The sequence below is a fragment of the Lolium rigidum genome, chromosome 7, assembly GCF_022539505.1.
Source record: "Lolium rigidum isolate FL_2022 chromosome 7, APGP_CSIRO_Lrig_0.1, whole genome shotgun sequence".
Lineage (NCBI taxonomy): Eukaryota > Viridiplantae > Streptophyta > Magnoliopsida > Poales > Poaceae > Lolium > Lolium rigidum.
Genome location: NC_061514.1, coordinates 164,159,420 through 164,168,116, shown reverse-complemented (window position 1 = coordinate 164,168,116; position 8,697 = coordinate 164,159,420).

Below are 8,697 nucleotides of genomic sequence, written 5' to 3'. Positions count from 1 at the left end.
TTTATCCTTACCATGGTGGCGTACAGGCCCTGCCATGTTAATATCGAACGAGAAATCTAGCCGACGCCTCGCGGAGTGATTGGGTTCCACCATGTTGACGCCAGGAAACGGATGTGTGTCGACTTTCATGGCAAACTGGCTAAAGATCAGTCAGCCTTGTTCTATCGCCATTTGGATCTGCTGACGAAACCCCTTGCAGTCATTGGTGGTATGGGTAAACGAGTGATGCCATTTGCAGTACGGCCTCCCGTTCATCTCTTGTGCTGTAGGGATTTTATGGCCTTCGGGTAACTTCAGCTATTTTTCCTTAAGCAATAGATCGAAAATCTGCTCAGCTTTGCTCAAATCGAAGTCAAACCCTCTTGCAGGCCCTTGTGGTTTTACCCATTTGCAGGACACGGGATTTTCCCCCCGAGCCCATTCAGCAACATCCACCTCCAGGTCTGGTGCCGGATCTTCAGCTTCTTCCATCTCGACCAGGCCTACCGGACGCTTGAACTTGTCTTGGTACAATTCAGGGTGCCGCTGCTCATACAATGTGAGTTTCTGCACCATGTGCGACAGTGAACTGTACTCAGCTTGGGAAGTCAGATCCTTGATCGGCGTTGCGAGGCCCAATGCTGCCAGCTCGATTGCTTCTTTCTCAGATAAACGAACCGAATAACATCGGTTCTTGACAGTCCTGAAACGTTGGATGTACTCAGACACTGTTTCTCCTCGTTTCTGCCGCACCTGCGCTAGATCGGCAATGCCGGCCTCGGTAGCTTCTGAATGATATTGCACGTGAAACTGCTCCTCCATTTGCTTCCACGTCGGGACTGAGTTTGGTGGCAACGACGTGTACCATCCAAAGGCTGATCCCGTAAGAGATTGTGCGAAAAACCTTACACGTAACGGGTCTGAAGCTGAAATCATGCCCAGCTGTGCCAAATATCGGCTTACGTGCTCTATTGAGCTAGACCCTTCTGCTCCATTGAATTTTGAGAATTCAGGGAGCCGATATTTGGGTGGCAGCGGGATCAGATCGTACTCGTAGGGGTACGGCTTGGAATAGCCGATTGTTTTCCTCTTCGGCAAGATGCCGAACTGGTCTCTCAAGATAGTGCTGATTTGTTCCATGGTATTAGCTGTAGGGACCGAGCTCTCATGACTCGTTCCGGTAGCATATTTAGCTAGCCAAGCTTGTTTGTCAGCATCTGCTCCAGAAATCGCTGTTGGTACAATCTGGTTCGTGCGCGCCAAGGCATTGCAGTCCGGCACGTATGTGCACACGTATCCATGTGGGATCTCCTTAGGCGGCTCATATAGGAATTGGCAATCGCTCGGATCGCCTCCTACCTTGTAGACAACGTACGCCGGTGAACCCGGCGGCTCTGGCGCCGCAAGCGCAAAAGGCAGCGGTGGTCTAATCTGGAGCGGTATCTCTCCCTGGTGAGTCCCCAGGGTAGGTCCTGACGGAGAGTACTGATGCTTCATGATCTCCTGCACCACCCGGACCGCAACGCGCTCGAAAGCGTTCACCAAGCTCTCAGAATGGCGGTGCAGAGAATGAGCCACCATGTAATTAATCTCCTGGCGTAGAGCTCTGGTGCGCTCCTCTGAAGATGTAGAGAGATCTACTTCATCGAGAGCACCTTCAGGGGAGAACCCTTTCCATCTGATGCCATGTGAACGGGTCTTCATGAAAGAGCCGATGAGATCGGCTTCCAAGATGGCTTTCATCTCATCGTACTTCTTCTTGTGTTCCTCCGGCAGATCTGCGTACGTGACTGGTTCGCCCACCACCTCATCCGCAACTTTTGACATGGTTGCTGCAGATGTAGACGTAGTGGCTGTAGAATGTCCCACCGGGCGTGCCAGAATGTGTTGCTGTCAAAAACACACCGGCGAGTAGCGACGGGCAACACCGTAGAGCCGGGAGGCTCCCAGGACTGCGGTGGACCCTGGTCCCTTGGGCGACGGCCCGCAATGCCTTCTGGCACACGTCCTGGTGTTTGCGAGGGCGTGCCACACTGACCTATACCTGGTCGGGAAGGTGATGGATTGCTTCGACTAGTTTCCTGCATGGCAAACACGTAAACATTAAATACGAGCCCCGATCGGCTCTTAAGTTGTTACGTGGATCGGCTCAAAGAGCCGATTGCCCCATGGTTCATGTTAGATTTATAAGGACATGGGGATCATGCTTTATCAATATCAAGCTAAACTAATCTACGACAGTCTAGGGTTTTTACCGTATAATCGGAACATCCTATGTGTAGTTGAGCCTAGCAAATACATAAGATGATGGAAAACCAGCCCTAAAGAGGCCTAAAAACCAACGTGAAGTTGATCCCCGGAACAATCCCTCTAGAACTTAATAAACCACGCCTTACGCACTACCGGATCGTTCAACCCGTTTATAAGGCCTAACCATACGGATATCAAACCAATCCTTGAAGAACAAGGAGCAACTATAACGGATTAGATCTACTAAATAAAGAACAAGCAAGATGCTGCCCTTACACCTAAAATAGGTGTAAGGGCAGCTAGATATCGAGGGGCAGCGTAGCTAAACAAGTACATCGTGAAAGCATCGACGTCAGCCCCAAAACACCTAAGATAAGGGTGTTGCTCGCCATCAAAAAGGCTTCAGCACGAGCAACACCAACAACGAATAAACTGATACTGCCTAGATCGCAAGATGCGATCTAGGCAGCATGTTGCTTACCCGGAGAAACCCTCGAAACAAGGGGTGGCGATGCGCCTAGATTGATTTGTTGTGAACGTGATCGTCCTCCTTTCTCAATAACCCTAGATACATATTTATAGTCCGTAGACTTTCTAACTTGGGAATAACCCAACCGTGTACGAGCTAAACTCTATCTCTTAATCCTAACCGACACGTAACGTACTATAATTTATAGATACACGGGCAATCTTGCCCAAACTTCTTGTACAAGGCCGGTTCGGGAATATTTCCCGTGCATATCCTCTAAGCCCATTTAATCACGGCCCATCTCCAGACTCGGTTAAATTCTGGTGATAACAGTCACCCCTACGCCAACGTCTTCGCCGACAATTTTATTGGGAATAACAAGGTCAAGAAAAGTTCCAATCGAAGTACAATATGAATCTTTGGGGACTTTTCATGAGATTTATGACCACTGTCTAATAGTGGGAAATAGAAAAAAAGAAATCCGTTCTATGTACTTTCGAACCAATCTTGGTCATATTTATTTTTACAGAGAAATAGAGGAAACCATACAACGATTTAGTCCAGGCCTATTCATATACTATCTTATAGAATTGTTTCCATTCTTTCAAAATAACATAAAAACAAACAAACACATTTGATTCTTAGAAATAGATTGATTTACATGCTCTAAATCCATATACTCCTACTTTAAATGGATAAAAGAGATATGAATCTTCCACAAAGCTCAAATTGTAATTCTATCATTTTCCTTCCGCTTGGACAAGAAGAGATATTAAATATTTGATTAAGACTAGATTTCATTCCACTTTCCTATTTTTCAACAACAACTTCTCCCATCAACTATTTCGTGTTTTCAAAGTCATTAATTGTCACATACATACCCTAATTTGATTTCGATAATATGGTGTAGCATACCTTATACAAACATAATTCTAAGATTTTTTCATCTTATCATGCCATAAGAAGAATTATGCATTCTCTTTTTCTTTGGTTGCGGGAAAACCCAAACTTTTATAAGGGGCGCAATTCCTAGTAAAAAAAAAATCCTAAGATCCGTCCACTTACATCAAAAGGGATTTTTCCGCCCGGTCGCCACAAGCCACCGCCAATGGGCGGCCACAACCGGGTGTGACACGCCGCAGACCACCTGCACGGGGCCACCGCCTCGGTGTCTGCCCAAGATCCCGATGGGCCGCTCCTGGACCAGCCCCCCACCGGCCATGGAACATCACTGCAGATCTTGCGGCCCTCCACGCGCGATGCATGAGGGGAGGTCCGTCGCCGCCAACAGCACTGGGCTTTGCCCAGGCACGCGTGCTAGCCGTGGCGGAGAGAAGGACGGCAAGGAGGGAGGTTTGGAGGTGGCGGCGGCCTTGTGTTCGCCCGAGTCACCCTAGGAGGGGGCGATGTGGGGCCTGCTCATAAGATGGTCCAGCAAGTGGGGAATATGGATAGTTAGAAATAATAAGATCTTCAAGAATCAGAATCCTAGCTTCAACAGCGGGAAAGCTATATATTTATTTTGAGGAAATAAAAATAGTCAGCTATAGAATGAAGAAGAAACATGATGTCCCAAGTTTATCTTTGAAGCCTAGCAATAGTTTTTTTTCATGTAAATATCTTGTACATATCTTTATAAAATAAAAAAGTTACAGTGGGTAGCTCTCCCACTGTTTAACCAGAATTTTTTTTGTATTTGAGACTAAGTAGTATAAATATATGAAGTTAGGTTTTCATTCGAGTTGTGATGAAGGTATAAATAACCAGGCAATTCATTCACATCGATCGAAATAACAAAGACAGGAAATAAACAAGCGATTCGCGGTGTCCCCAATTGCTTCAAAGAATGAACGAATTTACTAGCCATCACAAGACACGGTTACCGACCGTCTTGGCCTCTTTGATCTTGATGATCTCTAGAACAAAAAAATGATCCAAGCTAGTAGCTATTCTCTCCTAAAACAAAGTGGAAGAAGAAAAACATAGCCTCTCATCGCATCTTTACATCTTCCAATCGAAGAAGAAAAAAGGTCAGCGGTCAGGGGTTGTTGCTGTACAGCTGCGTCTTAGTTAGCAGCAGTGCGTGGGAGGGTTGCCCCCAGATTTCAAGCCGGCGAGCATCTCCACCACCGTCCCGACGCCGCTCTCCAGCCAGCCGCCGTCCCCCCTCAGCGTCCTCGCCGAGACGGCAATGACGTTCAACATCTGCACCAAGAACACGACCAGCAGCACCATCCTCATCGTCGCCGTCGCCGTCGCCGCCATTGCTGTTGTTGCAGACTTGCAGTACGGGCAGGAGACAGCAGATATTGTTCTACCGGAGAAAGGTTGCCTGCTTGCTTCGTTCTTTATAGCAGCTAGCTAGCTTCAGGTTCCGTTGTCCGATGAGAGTTGAGACTTGAGAGATTGGGTTGTTTCTGCTGCTTGGAGATGGGTTGTGTTTTGCATGCTGGGTCTTGGCTTATATAGATGGGAGAGGGGTTTGGTCGGTAGTAGGGTGTAAGAGTGCAAGGCAATGCATGCGCATACGTGTGTGGCCTCACCGCGCCGTGTGGAGAATTGGTCACTGCTTCCGAGTTCCGAGTTCCATCGTCAGCCCACCTCGTACTTTTCGTGTTGGACAGGTTCCCACCCTCTGACCTTTTGACAGGGACCTGTAACATGGTCAGCAACGTTGATTTCTCAAATCGACGGGACACAATATGGCTAATCAACTCTCGGTCAACCTCTCTCATGTAGTAATACTACATCAGTTAGTTACATCAATTCCCTTGCAAGAGCTGACGACATCGAACTTTTCTTCCAAGTTTCTGAATTTTGAATTTTATAAGAAGATACATTTGGTCCAACGCCGGAGCTGGGGTAGCTATGTCTTGACTAAGTAGCAGTGCTTGATCGATGGGCGATGACTGTCCACGTTTGTGATATTAATTAACAAGGACTATAATACGGATTAATTTACACGCCTCAGTCAGAGTCAAATTTTGCAAGTTTTCACCTAAAATATAAGATATTTTTTCATCACTATCCATAATACCAAATACATATAACATGAAAATATACCTTGTAATGATTAATATGCAATAGGTTTTATATTGTAGATGTTGATATTATTCCGTAAATATTTTAATTCGAGTTTAACGTTTGTCAAACGTAGAATGCAAAGTAGTTGTGAAAAGAGGGGGCACATCAGTTAGTTACTTCAATCTCTTGCAAGAGCTGACGGCATCGATCTTTTCATCCAAGTTTCTGACTTGAATTTTATAAGATTCACAAGATACATTAGGTCCAACCGGAACTGGGGCAGCTATCTTTTGACTAAGTAGCAGTACTTGATCGCTGACCGTTCCCGCTCCCGATTTAACAAGGACACGATTTATGTCCCAGTATGTGCAACTTTCCTGGCTTCCTCCCTTTCACGACCAGGACCAACTCCATTCACCCGAGGAATTTCAGGTTCTTGCTGAACAAATATTATTCGTGTTCTTGCGTTTGACTGACCCGAATTCAGGATTCAAAAGCATGCATTCCTTTTACAGTTAGTGCAGGTTTCTTCAACTCTTCCACTGCTGCCACGTACCTAGTATTACTACGGGTATACTGGTCGAGCAAGCTGCTGGAACGGTTCAATTGCCAGGACTGTGTGCATGTTACATCGTCCGCTGATCGATTCAGACCAAAATCTCGCGTGGGGGTGACCAAAGACAAAAGTGCTGGAATTTAGCCCGTGAAGATCTTGAACGAGTCTTGCACGTACGAATTCCCATTTTCAGGTACCATGCACCAGGCCACCAGTGTCGCTTAATTCGCATGCATCTCTATATAAACGAGCTCACTAAGCTTCCTCCACAGTAACCTCATCCAGTCAGCCATACTTGTCTAAGCACAGAAGCCAACTTGAAGCTCGATCCAAAGCCTTTGTTCTGCCAAAGTCTCTGTCCCGCAACTCTCTTTCGACCTGATTCTCCTTGCCATCTAGCGGACGACATTAATGGCGGCGGCAGCGAACATGGCGAAGGTGGTGTTGCTGCTCCTGCTTGTGATACAGATCTCCAGCGTGCTTGCCGCGGCAGCGAGGCCATTGGTGGGGGATGGCCAATGGCTGGAGAACGGGATCGGGATGTTGACCCAGATGCTCGGCGGCGTCAAGTCACGGGGCAACCCACGGACGCACTGCTGCTAACGGGCAAGCACCAAGAACTGTTCTTTGGTTCAATTGGAGTTGAGCAACCTTGAAGAAGAAAAACAGGGTTCTGAGGAGATTCCATTAGTCTCTCTCGTGTTCTCGTTCGTGTATGTGGTCTCGTTTTTCCTAGCTTTTTCTGAGATCAAAGTGTATATATGAGTCATAGTTTTAAACAGCCGGCTATAGGATATAGCCGCAACCTCCGAAAAAGGCTATAGCCAGGCTATAGCGGGCTATAACCACCTTTTAGCGCGCGAATGCCTTTAGCCGCACCTTGCTCGAAAGGCTATAGCCGGGCTATAGCGGGGATATAGCCGGCTATTTAAAACTATGTATGAGTATATGACAATGACAATGACAATGATAAAAAGTTACTTAGTTGACCAATTTCTATTGATATTCAAAAAGGCTTAATCCCGAAGTGAGACCTTTGATGCGATAGATCACACAGCTGCTCACCGGGAGATTGCGGGATTTGATCCCCGGGGACGTTGCCCTTTTGCACTTGATGATCAGGATTGAAAGTTTGTCTTACCTCTAGAAGGGTAAGAGGGTCACCATAAAAGAGCTCGAAAAATATATGCTAAAGATCTCACAATAATGCAAAACATCTGACCATTGATTGGGTAAGTCAACATTTTATAGGCAGGCTTAAAAAACAGTTTATATCCATGTATTTTATAAGATAATCGTTAAACATATGAATCTTAAGAAAATCAATCTACGCGCAAATGCCGCGATATGAACTACATAGACCGTTCTCTAACTCCAAATGATAAAATTATCTAAGAGTGTAGATTTGGTGCACATGATCCCTCTTTTTATTAAAAAATTGAAAATCATATTTCTATGTTTCAAAAGATTCTAAAAAAAATTCAGGATGTGGCACACGTAAAGTATCCTGCAAATGTGCAAACTATCAATTTAAAATACTATGTATTTTGTCTACACAAAAATAATAAAATGTTGATATGAGTATAGTGACTCCAAATCTCCAAAAAAAAGAAATTCAGACTTTATCAACTATTTGTAACACATAATATAAAACATTTTGATTTGGGATTTTACTCGATAGTGGGATACATCATTAGCTACTTTTAACACTTTGTTCCATAATTTTTGAAAACTGGTTAATATAATTTTCGATATTTTTAGTATGGAGGGAGCACCAGAGCTCGAGAGCCAAAATACGTTCACATTCTTAGACCTCTATCTTCTAGCACGCGGTAACCATCTTCTCCAGATCGACCAAGCTAGGGTCCCCGTCACGGCGGCACCGGACGTCTACCGCCGTTGGTACAAACATTGTTTGTCACTGTCCCCCATCGCCTTATCCCGCTATTTCTGGTACTACGCACCGAGCATATATAGGTTGCCGTCGCGATCTCCCCTTCATCCCGCCATGCCGCCACCACCGTTGGTGCAAGCGCTCATAAGGACAGCCAAAGCATCCCTGGTTTCCCGCGCCAGCGCCGGCTCCATGTGCTGCTTTGGACAATTTACGACCCGATGCATATTGGATCAAGCTCCGACCGCTTCTCTAATATCCACCCCAGCCAGCAGACACACAGCTTAATTGATTAGATGGCTGCTACGTACGATGCCCCACGATTGATTGATGGTAGACTGGCTCTCCTTCATAATGATAGTGCCGCAACCTTTGAACGCAGCTTGGCTGCTAGGCGATTGGTTGGGCTTGCAATGTTGAAAACAGGATTGTGCTGAGTCATGAACCATGATTATGAGGACATCTTCGTCACGCGCCCTACCGTAGTGAGCTATTGATTATTGGTTGCCATGATGCCATCACAAA